Genomic DNA, 13,457 nt, shown 5'->3' with positions numbered 1-13,457 from the left:
TAAAATAGATAGAAGGCATCCAAATTGGAAAGGAAGAAGAACAAATTTCCCTATTTGCAGATGACATGATCCAATAAAGAAAATCCTTTTTAAAAATCTACAGCAAAGCTACTAAAGCTAATTAACAAATTCAGCAAAGGGGCAGGGTACAAGCTCAACATACAACTAGCAGTAAGGTTTTTATACCCTAATCATGAACAATCTGAAGAGAAAATCAAGGAAAAAATTCCATTTACTTACAATAGCAACTAAAATAGTCAACTATCTAGGAATAATCTTAACAAAGGATATAAAGGACTTGTACATGGAAAATCACAAAACATTGCTAAAAGCATTCAAAGAAGACCTAAATAAATGGAAAGACATTCCATGTTCATGGACTGGAAGACTAAATATTATTAAGATGTCAATTCCACCCAAAGTGATTTACAGATTCAATGTAATCCTAATCAAAATTGCAAAAGTCTTATTTGCAGAAATGGAAAAACCAATCATCAAATTTTTCTGGAAGAGTAAGGGGTCCTGAATAGCCAAAACCATCTTGAAAAAGAAAAAGTTGAAAGACTCATATCTCCCAATTTTAAAACTTATTATAAAGTCACAGTAATCAGAACAGAATGGTACTGGCAGAAGGACAGACCTATGGACCAATGGAGTTGAACTGACAGTTCAGAAATAGACCTTCACATCAATGTCCAATTGATTGATTGATTGATTGATTTTTAACTAGAGAAGTTGCAAGTTCACAGAAAAATCATGCAGAAAATAGAATTCCCAGATACTGCCCCCTTATTATAAATACCTTCCATTAATGTGATACATTTGTTACAACTGAAAGAATATTATTATAATTGTACTATGAACTATTATTAGTTAATAATAATATAGTATGATTAACTATTACTATTAGTAATTAATCTTACTATTATTAATTGTCCACAGTTTACATTAGGGTTCCCTATTTGTGTTATAAAGTCCTATTTTACATATATACAACCTAAAATTTCCATTTTTAATTACATTCAAATTAACTTTTTTCTTTTTTATTTATTTTGTTTTTTATTGATTTATTCAAATTAGCTTTTCATAGGTGAATAATATTTTATTGTATGTATACACCACATTTTAAAAATCCATTTATCAATTGATCTTGGGTTGCTTCCATCTTTCAGCAATTGTGAATAATGCCACTATGAACATCGATATGCAAATATCTCTGAGTCTCTCTGCTTTCAATTATTTTGATTGTATATCTAGAAGTGGGATTGCCAGGTCATATTGTAATTCTATATTTAACTTTCCAAGTAACCACCAAACTATTTCCTAAAATAGATAACTACATTTTGCTTTCCCACCAACAATGAATGAATGTTCCTATTTCTTCATATCCTCTCCAACATCTGTAATTTAATGTGCTTATATGCCATTTGTGTGTGTGTATATATATATATTTATCTTTTCATATATATATATTTTAAGAGAAATGTCTATTCAAATCTTTTGCCCATTTAAAAATTGGGTTGTTTTATTGTTATTGAATTGTAGGATTTCTTTATATATTCTGGTTATTAAACCCTTACTGGATATGTGGTTTCCAAATATTTTTTTCCCACTCTGTTGTCTGTCTTTTTACTTTCATGATGAAGTTCTTTGATACACAGTAGTTTTTAATTTTGATAAGTCCCATTTATCTATTTTTTTCTCTTGTTGCTTATACTTTTGGTGTAAAGACTAAGAAACCATTGCCTCACACAAGGTCCTGAAGATGTTTCCCTACATTTTCTTCTAGGAATTTTGTAATTTTGATTCTTATATTTAGGTCTTTGGTCTAGTTCGAGTTAATTTTTGTATATGTGTGAGGTGCAGGTCTGCCTTCATTCTTTTACATGTGGATATCCAGTTTTCTCAGCAGCATTTGTTGAGGAGACCATTCTTCCCCCACTGAGCAGATTTGGTATCCTTGTCAAAAGTCAGCTGGTGGACTTCCAAGAAGATGGCAGACTAGAAAGACACAGAACTCTCTTCTCCTCCAGAAAAATAGCTAGAGGATAGGATGAAACAGCCTAGAAAAGATCTTCTAGGGTTTCGGACATCAGGCGAAGGTTGAACACCGCCCAGAGAGAGGGACAATGGAGGGAAATTGCGACAACAGAACTGTGAGCTGAAACCGGCGGTGGCTGCTGCTAGTACCATCCCCACATTCAGGATACTTTAGAACTCTCGGGCTTCTGGGCCTGCAACTACAGACAACAGGGGTTCTGGGGATCTATCACCCTAGGAAAGGGGAGAGAGAGGGACACAGCCTAAGGCTGACTTTTCTGACCCACAAATTTGGACTGCTGTGTCCTAGGAACCCTTCCAGGCTGAATAGGACTGTGCCATTGTTTGCCTTGGAGCCAGCTAGGGAATAAAGATATATAACCCTCCCAATCTCCTCCTCTACTAACTGGGACTGATGGTTGGGGATGCAGAAGGGAGTGGAAATATTTCCGACCTGGAAAAATGGGGGGAGCTGCCAGACAACGCTGGAGAACTGTCTTAAAGAAAGTGTGAATTACAAGGCTTATAGTCTCCAGACAGGAAGATCTATCACATGATCCTGTCTATGTTTCAACAAGTACACTCCAACCAGGCATTGAACTAGCGCTGCCAAAGAGCGCCATCTGCTGGCAAAACAAGGAGTGCAATCAAGAAAAGTAAAAATAAGGAGAAGCTTTTTCTGGCATCTATAGCTTCCCTTCCCAAGGCCCCAAGAAGTGACTCTACAACCAGTTACTGGGTCCAGTGCAGTAGGACAATCCTAACAATCCAGGTCAAGCCAAGAATCAAAGGGCAGTGGTAACACAAAGCCTCCTGCCACTAAATCCCTTCAAAAGAGAAAGAAATTGAGCATCTAAGTAAACTACATCCTAATCAGATGCCAAGACATTAACCAAAAAAAATGAGCCATACAAAGAAAATAAAGACATGATCCAAGAAAACGAACATATCAAAGCCTGAGAAGAGATGCAGAATTTGAGAGAACTAATCAGCGAGATGAGCACAAATTTCCAAAATCAAATTAATGAGTTGAAAGACAATATGGGTAAAGAAATAAAGGACATCAAGAAGATAGGACAAATCCCTAGCTAGACTAACAAAGAAAAAAGATTCAAATAAATACAATCAGAAATGAAAGGGGAAAGTTACAACTGACCCCACAAAAAATTTTAAAAATCATAAGAGGATATTATTAGAAACTGTATGACAACAATTTAGATAACCTAGATGAAATGGACAAATTCCTAGCAATGCCCAAACAACCTACACTGATGCTACAAGAAATACAAGAACTTAATAAACCAATCACACTTAAGGAGATTGAATCCATCATCAAAAATCTCCCAGCAAAGAAGAGTCTAAGACCAGATGGTTTCACAAGTGAATTCTACCAAGCATTCAGAAAGAATTAAACACCAGTTCTGTTTAAACTCTTCCAAAAATTCAGGAGGAGGGAAAATTACCCAATACAGCTTATGAAGTCAATATCACCCTAATACCAAGGCCAAATAAAAATACTACAAGAAAAGAAAATTACAGACCAATCTCTCTAATGAACATAGATGAAAAAATTCTCAACAAAATACTTGCAAATCGAATCCAACAGCATATTAAAAGACATATACACCATGACCAAGTGGAATTTACTCTTGGTATGCAAGGCTGGTTCAACATAAGAAAATCAATCATTGTAATACACCACTTTAACAAATTGAAGGAAAAAAAACCACATGATCATCTCAATCAACACAGAAAAGGAATTCGTCAAAATCCTGCATCCTTTTTTGATAAAAACACTTCAAAAGATAGGATAGAAGGAAAATTCCTCAATATGATAAAAGGTATATATGAAAAACCCACAGCCAACATCATACTCAATGGGGAAATGTTGAAAGCTTTCCTGCTAAAATCAGGAACAAGAGAAGGATGCCCACTGTCACCATTGTTATTAAATATTGCACTAGAAATTCTAGCTAGGAATTAGACAAGAAAAGAAAATTAAAGGCATCCAAATAGGAAGAGGAAGTGAAACTTTCAGTGTTTGCAGATAACATGATCCTGTACTTAGAAAATCCTGAAGTATCCATTACAAAGCTACTTCAGCTAATAAATGAGTTCAGCAAAGTGGCAGGATACAAGATCAACATGCAAAAATCAGTAATGTTTTTGTACGCTAGTACTGAACAATCTGAGGAGGAAATCAGGAGGGAAATTCCATTTTCAATAGCAACAAAAAGACTCAAATACCTAGGAATTAATTTAACCAAAGAAGTACAGGACCTATATGCAGACAACTACAAAACAATGCTAAAATAAATTTTAAAAGACCCAAACAAATGGAAAGACATTCTGTGTTCATAGATTGGAAGAATAAATATTGTGAAGATGTCAATTTTACCCAAACTGATTTACAGATTCAATGCAATACTAATCAAAATCCCAACAGCTTACTTTACAGAATTAGAAAAGGCAACTACCAAAATCATTTGGAAAGGAAAGTGCACCCGAATAGCCAAAAGCCTTCTCAAGAGTGACATAGGAGGAATTTTACTGGCTGACCTGGAAACATATTACAAAGCTACAGTGGTCAAAATAGCATGGTACTGGCATAAAGACAGACATATCAATCAGTAGAAGAGAATTGAAAAACTAGAAATAAACCCTTACCTATATAGTCAACTGGTTTTTGACAAATCTACCAAGTCAATGTTAACAGGAAAAAACAGTCTTTTCCACAAATGGTGCTAGGAGAACTGGATATCTATAACCAAAAGAATGAAAGAGGACCTCTATCTCACTCCCTATACAAGAATCAACTCAAAATGGATCAAAGACCTAAATATAAAAGTCAGGACCATAAAACTACTAGAAGAAAACGTAGGGAAACATCTTCAAGACCTTGTGGTAGGTGGTGGTTTCTTGGACCTTACACCCAAAGCAATTACAACAAAAGAAAAAACAGATAAATGGGACCTCCTCAAAATTAAACACTTTTATACCTCACAGGACTTTGTCAAAAGGGTGAAAAGGCAGCTAACTCAATGGGAGAAAATATTTGGAAATCACATGTCAAATAAAGGTTTGATATCTAGGATATATAAAAAGATGTTACAACTCAACAATAAAGACAAATGACCCAATTAAATAATGGGCAAAAGACGTGAATAGATATTTGCCCAAAGCAGCAACACAAATGGCAAAAAAAAAAAAAACACCCAAAAACAACAACACACAAAGAAATGCTCAAAATCACTAATGATTAGGGAAATGCAAATCAAAACTACAATGAGGTATCATTTCACACCTATCAGAATGACTACTATGAAAAAGACAGAAAACTACAAGTGTTGGAGGGATGTGAAGAGCTAAGAACACTTATTCACTGTTGGTGGAATGCAGAATGGTGCAGCCACTGTGGAGGACTGTTTGGCAGTCCCTAAAGAAGTTGAATACAGATTTGCCATGTGACCCTGCAGTACCACTACTGGGTATATACCCAGAAGAACTGAGAGCAGTGACACGAACAGACATCTGCACATCTATTTATAGCGGCATTATTCACGACAACCCAGGAGTCCATCAGCCAACGAATGGATAAACAAACTGCGGCGTATTCACATGATTAAATATTTTGCAGCTATAAGAAGAAATAAAGTCATAAAGGATATGACAACATAGATGAACCTAGAGGACATTATGTTGAGCAAAGCAAGCCAGACACAAAAGGACAAATACTGTATGATTGCATTACTATGAACCAACTATATTACGTAACATATTGTATGATTTTTAAAAATTTATATAATTCTGAGCTAATGGACATAACTAAGCTTTATGGGGAATTTGCTGATCCATGTAAACTTGCAGAGTGTAAACTTACAATAATTCATGGTGTTGGTTATTCAGACCCTATATTGGCACAGACACTTTGGCAAGATATCATAGAGAAAGAATTGAATGATAGTGTAACAATGAGCTCCCCAGATAGAATGCATGCTCTTAGTCTGAAGATTGTGCTTCTTGGTAAAATTTATGCTGGCACACCGCACTTCTTTCCTTTAGATTTTATTGTGCAGTTTTTAGAGAAGCAAGTTTGTACTCTGACCTGGGATGTGGCTTTGTAATACAGACAATGAATGAAATTGGAATGCCATTACCTAGGCTACTAGAAGTATATGATCAGTTGTTCAAATCACAGGATCCATTCTGGAACAGAATGAAGAAGCCACTACACCTTTTGGATTGTATACATGTGTTACTGACAAGATATGTTGAGAATCCTAGCCAAGTTTTAAATTGTGAGAGAAGAAGATTTACAAATCTCTTCCTGGATGCTGTTTGTGGGTATCTGGTTGAGCTCTAGTCAATGAGCTCTTCAGTAGCAGTACAAGCCATCACAGGGAATTTTAAATGTCTTCAAGCTAAATTAGAATGGTTTCATTAGTTGTTGTAATATATTTTCATCCATGTATTTTGGTCTGTAAAATAAAAGCTCAGCTGGGTCCACACACACACACAAATTTATATGTATTAAGTACGTTTAAATGAGAAATGTATGTTTTTATTCAACTATGTTTTCTTTTTTGTTTTTAATTGTTTATATTTTCAATTATTAAATGTTCAAAATAAAGATTTTTTTAAAAAGTCAATCAGTGACAACTAGCAAGATGGCAGCAAAGGAGCTCCTGGAGTCATCTCGTGCTACAGGGTAGTTAGTAATCACCCAGTGCTATCTAAAACACCTGTTTGGGGCTCCGGGACACCAGAAGAGCATTCTGTTACATCCTTGAAGGAATGGAAGGAGGAGACTGCCCATTTACAGAGAATATTCATGAGTAGAGCACTCCACACTCCGGAGGCCGGTGTCCATCCTCCACTGGCAGCACAAGCCACCTTGGGAGCTGTTCCTCGTTGGAGTTGGAAACTCCAATTCCCAAAAATGGGGGAGGAAGAAATGATCGGGTGCCAAGTTCCACTACTGATGAGTAAATTTGGTGGACTAAAGTGTAATTCTAAGAAGAGCTAAAGTTTGAACCTGTCCAAATCAGAAAGGCCGAAAGCCGCCGTTTCAGCTCTACCCCCAGCATGAGGGGAAGTGGGGCCGACTGAAAATCACAGTGCTGATAGGGACCGGCTTCTTTCCATCCAGATCAGATTGCAGCTCTAGTATAAGCCCCAGCCCCACCTCCAGAAGGGAGGAAGCTAGGGGAACCTGTGCCAGTCTCTCCAGGAAAATACAGGACATTCTGCAGAGGCCAGTGATCATCATACTCTGGCAGTACAAGCCACCTCAGCTGCTATTCTGTGACTGGAATTGGAAGCTCCACTTCCCAAAAACATGGAAGGAAGAGATGGTTGGCCCCTGATGTCAGTTACTGATTAGTAAATTCGGCTGCCTAAAGTATAACCCTAAGAACAGTTAAAGTTTGAAACTGTCCAAGTCAGAAAGAGGCCAATAGCTGCCATTTTGACTCTAACCCAAGCATGAGGGGAAAGCCAGGCTGACTGACAATCACAGTGCTGGTAGGGACTGGCTTCTTTCACCCAGATCAGCCGACAGCCCTAGCCTAGGCTTCATCCCCACCTCTAGCAGGAAAGAAGCTGGCAGACCCTGCACCAGCCTCTCTGGGTAACTGCAGGTACATTCGGCAGGCACAGACTGAATAGTTGGAAGTCTACCAGGGCAACTGCTGCAGTCATTTTGGACCTGCATGGCATAGATTACCCATACCTGCAGCTCCATCCCTACCCTAAACAGAGGAAAAAGGGACTGGAAGCTTCATCAGTCTCTCTGGGCAAATACAATCTAGGCCTGCATGACTTGGATTATTACACACAGTTGTGGCTCTGTCTCTACCCCTGGCAAAGGAGAAAGTTGGGAGAAGCTTCACTGGTACCTGGGGGAATGACGGCAGCTTTAGCCTTCACAGCTTTCAGCACCAACTACATCCTTGACTTCTACTACACAACTAGCAAGGAAGAAAGGGCAAGAAAGCCCTAAACTAGAGAGAAACTGCACCCATAATAAATACATCTAGTAGGCCAGATACCAAGACACCAACAAAAAATTACAATCCACACCAAGAAACAGGAAGATATGGCCCAGTTAAAGGAAAAAGATAAGCCTCCAGATGGCATAAAGGAGCTGAAACAACCAATCATAGATTTTCAAACAAATCTCCTTAATAAATTCAATGAGATAGCTAAGAAGATTAAGGATTTTAAGAAGACATTAGATGAACACAAAGAAGAATTTGAAACCATATATAGAAAAATAGCAGATCTTATGAGAATGAAAGGTACAATAAATGAAATAAAAAATACACTGGAATCATATAATAGTAGATTTGAGGAGGCAAAAGAAAGGATTGGTGAACTTGAAGAAATGGCCTCTGAAAGTGAACATATGAAAGAACAGATGGAGAAAAGAATGGAAAAAATTGAACAAGGTCCCAGGGAACTAAACGACAGACAGAGATGAGCAAACATACATGTCATGGGTGTCCCAGAAAGAGAAGAGAAGGGAAAAGGGGCAGAAGGAATATTTGAAGAAATAATGGTAGAAAATTTCCCAACCCTATAGAAGGACATGGATATCCATGTCCGAGAAGCACAATGTACTCCCATCCAAATAAATCCAAATAGACCAACTCCGAGATACATACTAATCAGAATGTCAAATGCCAAAGACAGAATTCTGAGAGCAGCAAGAGAAAAGCAATGCATAACATATAAGGGATACCCAATAAGATTAAATGCCGATTTCTCATCAGAAACCATGGAGGCAAGAAGACAGTGGTAATGATATATTTAAGATACTGCAAGCTGGTTCAACAATGGCAGCGGAGGAATACTGATATGGGATGTTATTGACAAGATATATATGGTTGACAGGGAGTTTATACAGGGCATATGCCCAGGGCATATGGTAATGTCTATATATACTCATAGTGGAAACAATTAAAAACAACAGCTGGGGGGGTACTGGGCTCCTGGCTGGGGGGTCACTGTTGTGGGCCCTGGGAGAGCAGCGGCAATCCTCCAGGTGCAACGGCAAGAACCAGGAAGGAAGGAGGGCCCAACAGTGGGCTCTTGATACTAATGGCTACACTTTTGAGCCTATACACCTGCAATAAGAACAAGGCCTAGAGTAGCATTGTGCCTGGGGGTTTCCTCCTGACAGCCTTCATGTTACTCAAATGTGGCCACTCTCACAGCCAAACTCAGCATGTAGATGTGATGCATTCCCCCCAGCGTGGGACACAACACCCGGGGATGAGCCTCCCTGGCACCGAGGGATCACTACCACATACCAGCTGAAGAAGCAACTAGAAAATGACCTTGAATTAAAGATTCAATGCGGAACAGCAGAATATACCTGTCTACATATAATAACATGACTTCGGGAAGCGGTTTGACCTAATGTAAGGGGGAAATGGAAAGGAGAAATGAGATTATAAGGCTGTGAGTCTCTAAAAAAGAGTCTGGAGGTTGTCACAAGGAATACCCCTATGTACAACTGAACAGAGTCTAAGAGACAGATAAGGTAGATACAACCCCAGGTATTGGTTCTTTTGAGTCTGCGTGATGGAATTGGACTCAGAGGGGATCTCTTTTCACAAGACTTGCATGCTACTTTATTGGAATTGTAGTTGGTGCTGGGTTTGAGATATATGTAGGGGATTTGAATCTCTGGACTGATAATATGACACCCAGGCCCAGAGCCTCAACAGACTTCAGCTCCTACACTTTGATTTATTGGACTTACTCCACTCAGCTAACATGGAGTTGAAGAAGGTCAACCACCACAACATGGAGCCTAGAGTGTCTACAACTAGAAGCGGGAGGAGTGCATCCAGTACCCATGTGGAATCTAAGCCCTCACTTGACATAGGTGTGCAATGGACACAACCAATCCAATGTCCACAGAGAAAATGTGGAATGGGTGTGGGAACGGTAGCCATGGGGGCTGCTGGGTGTGGGGAACGGGAGGAAGAGATGAGATGTGGAGGCATTTTCGGGACGTGGAGTTGTCCTGGATAGTGCTTCACGGACAATTACGGGACACTGTAGATCCCCCCAGGGCCCACTGGATGGAACGTGAGAGAGGCTGGGCTATGATGTGGACCACTGACTATGGGGTGCAGTGATGCTCAGAGATGAACTTTACCAGGTGCAATGGATGTGTCATGATGATGGGAGAGAGTGTTGCTGTGGGGGGAGTGGGGGGGGCGGTGGGGTTGAATGGGACCTCATATTTTTTTTAATGTAAATTTAAAAATAAATAAATAAATAATTTTTTTAAAAAAAAGATACTGCAAGAGAAAAACCTCCAGCCAAGAATCTTGTATCTGGCAAGATTGTCTTTCAAAAATGAGGGTGAATTTAGAATATTCACAGATAAACAGAAACTAAGAGTTTATAACCAAGAGACCGGCTTTGCAGAAAATACTAAAAGGTGTGCTATTGCCTGAAAGGAAAAAACAAGAGAGGCTTGGAATAGAGTCTAGAAATGAAGGTTACATCAGTAAAAGTAACTAAAAGTCTCAAAAGAGTAATTAAAATAGGTCAGATAAAATCCGAATATTTAGGCTTTTTTTGCTGCCTGACTGCCACCATCATGGGTCGCATGCATGCTCCTGGGAAGGGCCTGTCCAGTCGGCCCTGCCCTATTGCCGCAGCATCCCCACTTGGCTGAAGTTGACGTCTGATGACGTGAAGGAGCAAATCTACAAACTGGCCAAGAAGGGCCTGACTCCTTCACAATCGGTGTGATCCTGAGAGACTCACATGGCGTTGCACAAGTACGTTTTGTGACAGGCAATAAAATCTTGAGAATTCTTAAGTCCAAAGGACTTGCTCCTGATCTTCCTGAGGATCTTTACCATTTAATTAAGAAAGCTGTTGCTGTTAGAAAGCATCTTGAGAGGAACAGAAAGGATAAGGGTGCTAAATTCCGTCTGATTCTGATTGAGAGCCGAATTCACCGATTGGCTCGATATTACAAGACAAAGCGAATTCTCCCCCCCAATTGGAAATATGAATCATCCGCAGCATCTGCCCTGGTTGCCTAAGTTTTTTGTCTTTGTACTTAGAAAATAAAGTCATTTCTTAAAAAAAAAAAATCCAAACATTTAGGAATAAACTTAACCAACAATATAAAAACTTATATTCAGAAAACTATAACTCATTGTTAAACGAAATTTTAAAAAGACCTAAATAATTGGAATAGTCATGCTCATGGATTGGAAGACTAAATCATTAAGATGTCAATTCTACTAAAATTGATATACAGATTCAAGGCAATGCTGATAAAAATTCCACCAGCATTTTTAAATAAATGGAAAACGCAATTATCAAATTTATTTGGAAGAATAAGGGGTCCTGAATACCCAGAAACATCTTAAAAAGGAAAAGCAAAGTTGGAGGACTCTCACTTCTGGACTTTAAATCATATTACTTGGCTACCGTGGTAAAAACAGCATGGTACTGGCATAAAGACAGACCCATAGACCAATGGAACCAAATTGATGGTTCAGAAACAGACCCTCACATCTAGGGTCAAGAGATTTTTTACAAGCCTGTCAAAACCCACCCACCTTGGGCAGAAGAGTCCATTCAACAAATGGTGCTGAAAGAACTGGATAGTCATAGCCAAAAGAAGGAAAGAGGACCCCTATTTCACACCTTATACAAAATTTAACTCAAAATGGAACAAAAACCTAAATGTAAAAGCAAGAACCATAAAGCTTCTAGAAGAAAATGTAGGAAAATATCTTCAAGACCTGGTGGTAGGTGGTGCATTCTTTTTTTTTTTCCCCCAAAGATTTATTTATTTATTTATTTCTCTTCCCTTCCCCCCACCCCGGTTGTCTGTTCTCTGTGTCTATTTGCTGCATCTTCTTTGTCCACTTCTGTTGTCATCAGCGGCATGGGAATCTGTGTTTCTTTCATTGTGTCATCTTGTTGTGTCAGCTCTCTGTGTGTGCAGCACCATTCCTAGGCAGGCTGCACTTTCTTTCGCGCTGGGCGGCTCTCCTTATGGGGCGCACTCCTTGCGCGTGGGGGTCCCAACACCCCTGCGTGGCTCAGCACTCCTTGCGCGCATCAGCGCTGCACCTGGGCCAGCTCCACACGGGTCAAGGAGGCCCGGGGTTTGAACCGCGGACCTCCCATGTGGTAGACGGACGCCCTAACCACTGGGCCAAGTCCGCCACCAGTGGTGCATTCTTAAAGACGATAAGAGGAGGACTGAGATAGACTACTGATGTTTACTGTATGTAGAAGTTTTAATTAACTTTACTGTAAAAGTGTGGAAATGTACAGAGTTGATAGTAACACGTTATAGTGAGTAAGAGCTGGTTTATAAATGGGAATGCGGCTGAAAAGGGTAGTCTAGGGATGTAAATGCCAACTGGCAGAAAGCCAGAGAATCATCTAGGGACTGAATAGCACAGTACACCCAGAGGTGGATGAGAGCTGTGGTTGATGGTACAGATGGAAGAGTGTCCTTTGTGAATTACAGCAGATGTACTTCACTATTGCAGGGTGGTGGGAGTGTGGAGAAGCATGGGAAAACTACAACTGGAATTACCTATGGACTGTGGTTAACAGTAATAATGTAATATTCATGCATCTATGCCAAAGAGGTACTGTGTTGATAATGGGGGAATATGGAAAAAGTGTGCCAAATGTACACTATGGACCTGGCAATAATCTGATGATATTATCTCATAACAAATGTGCCACCATGGTGTGATATGTTGATAGAGGGGAATTCTGGACATGTGCATGATTGTTTTGTAAGTTTACAACTTCTGTCATAAAAATATATTTAAAAATAATAATGTTATACCAAATGTAAGATAAGGACTATAGTTAGTAGTAAGATTTTGATGATATTCTTTTATAATTTGTAACATGTCTCATAACAATGCAAGGTGTTGGTGATGGGTCGATGTATGGGACCACTGTATGACATGCACGTTTGCTTTTTTAGTTCACAACTTTTACTAGACACTTATATTTTATTTTTGTTCACGTATAAATGATATTAAAAAATAATAATAGGGTGGGTTGGGGGAAAATACTTAAATGTAAGATACTTTGGTTAGTAGTAATATTTTGAGGAAGCTTTTTAATCACTAGTTAAAAATGTCTCACAACAGTGCAAGGTATCGGTGGTAGGGTGAGGTATGAGAGCCATATATGATGCTATATATATTTGTTTTGTAAATTCTCAACTATTACTATACACTTATTGTTTACATATGTTTATGTATGAGTCATATGCTTCAATAAATGAAAAAAAAAATTCAATTGGCTAAAAAAGCACATGAAGAGTAGTTCCACATCATTAGACATTAGGAAAATGGTATGTCACTGGGTATCCTGGCCCACCCAGTGCCTTTCACCCA

General features: G+C 38.9%; 1 protein-coding gene across 1 annotated transcript in view; it reads right to left on the bottom strand.

Annotated features, from left to right (window-relative positions):
- LOC101440997 (asialoglycoprotein receptor 2) overlaps window positions 1-13,457 on the bottom strand; it is a 32,828-nt gene that overhangs the window by 4,647 nt on the left and 14,724 nt on the right. The window lies entirely within an intron of this gene.

Source organism: Dasypus novemcinctus, chromosome 21 (assembly GCF_030445035.2).
Source record: "Dasypus novemcinctus isolate mDasNov1 chromosome 21, mDasNov1.1.hap2, whole genome shotgun sequence".
In the NCBI taxonomy this organism is placed as follows: domain Eukaryota; kingdom Metazoa; phylum Chordata; class Mammalia; order Cingulata; family Dasypodidae; genus Dasypus; species Dasypus novemcinctus.
The sequence above is the reverse complement of the archived record's forward strand: the minus strand, read 5'-3'. Positions and strand labels throughout refer to the sequence as shown.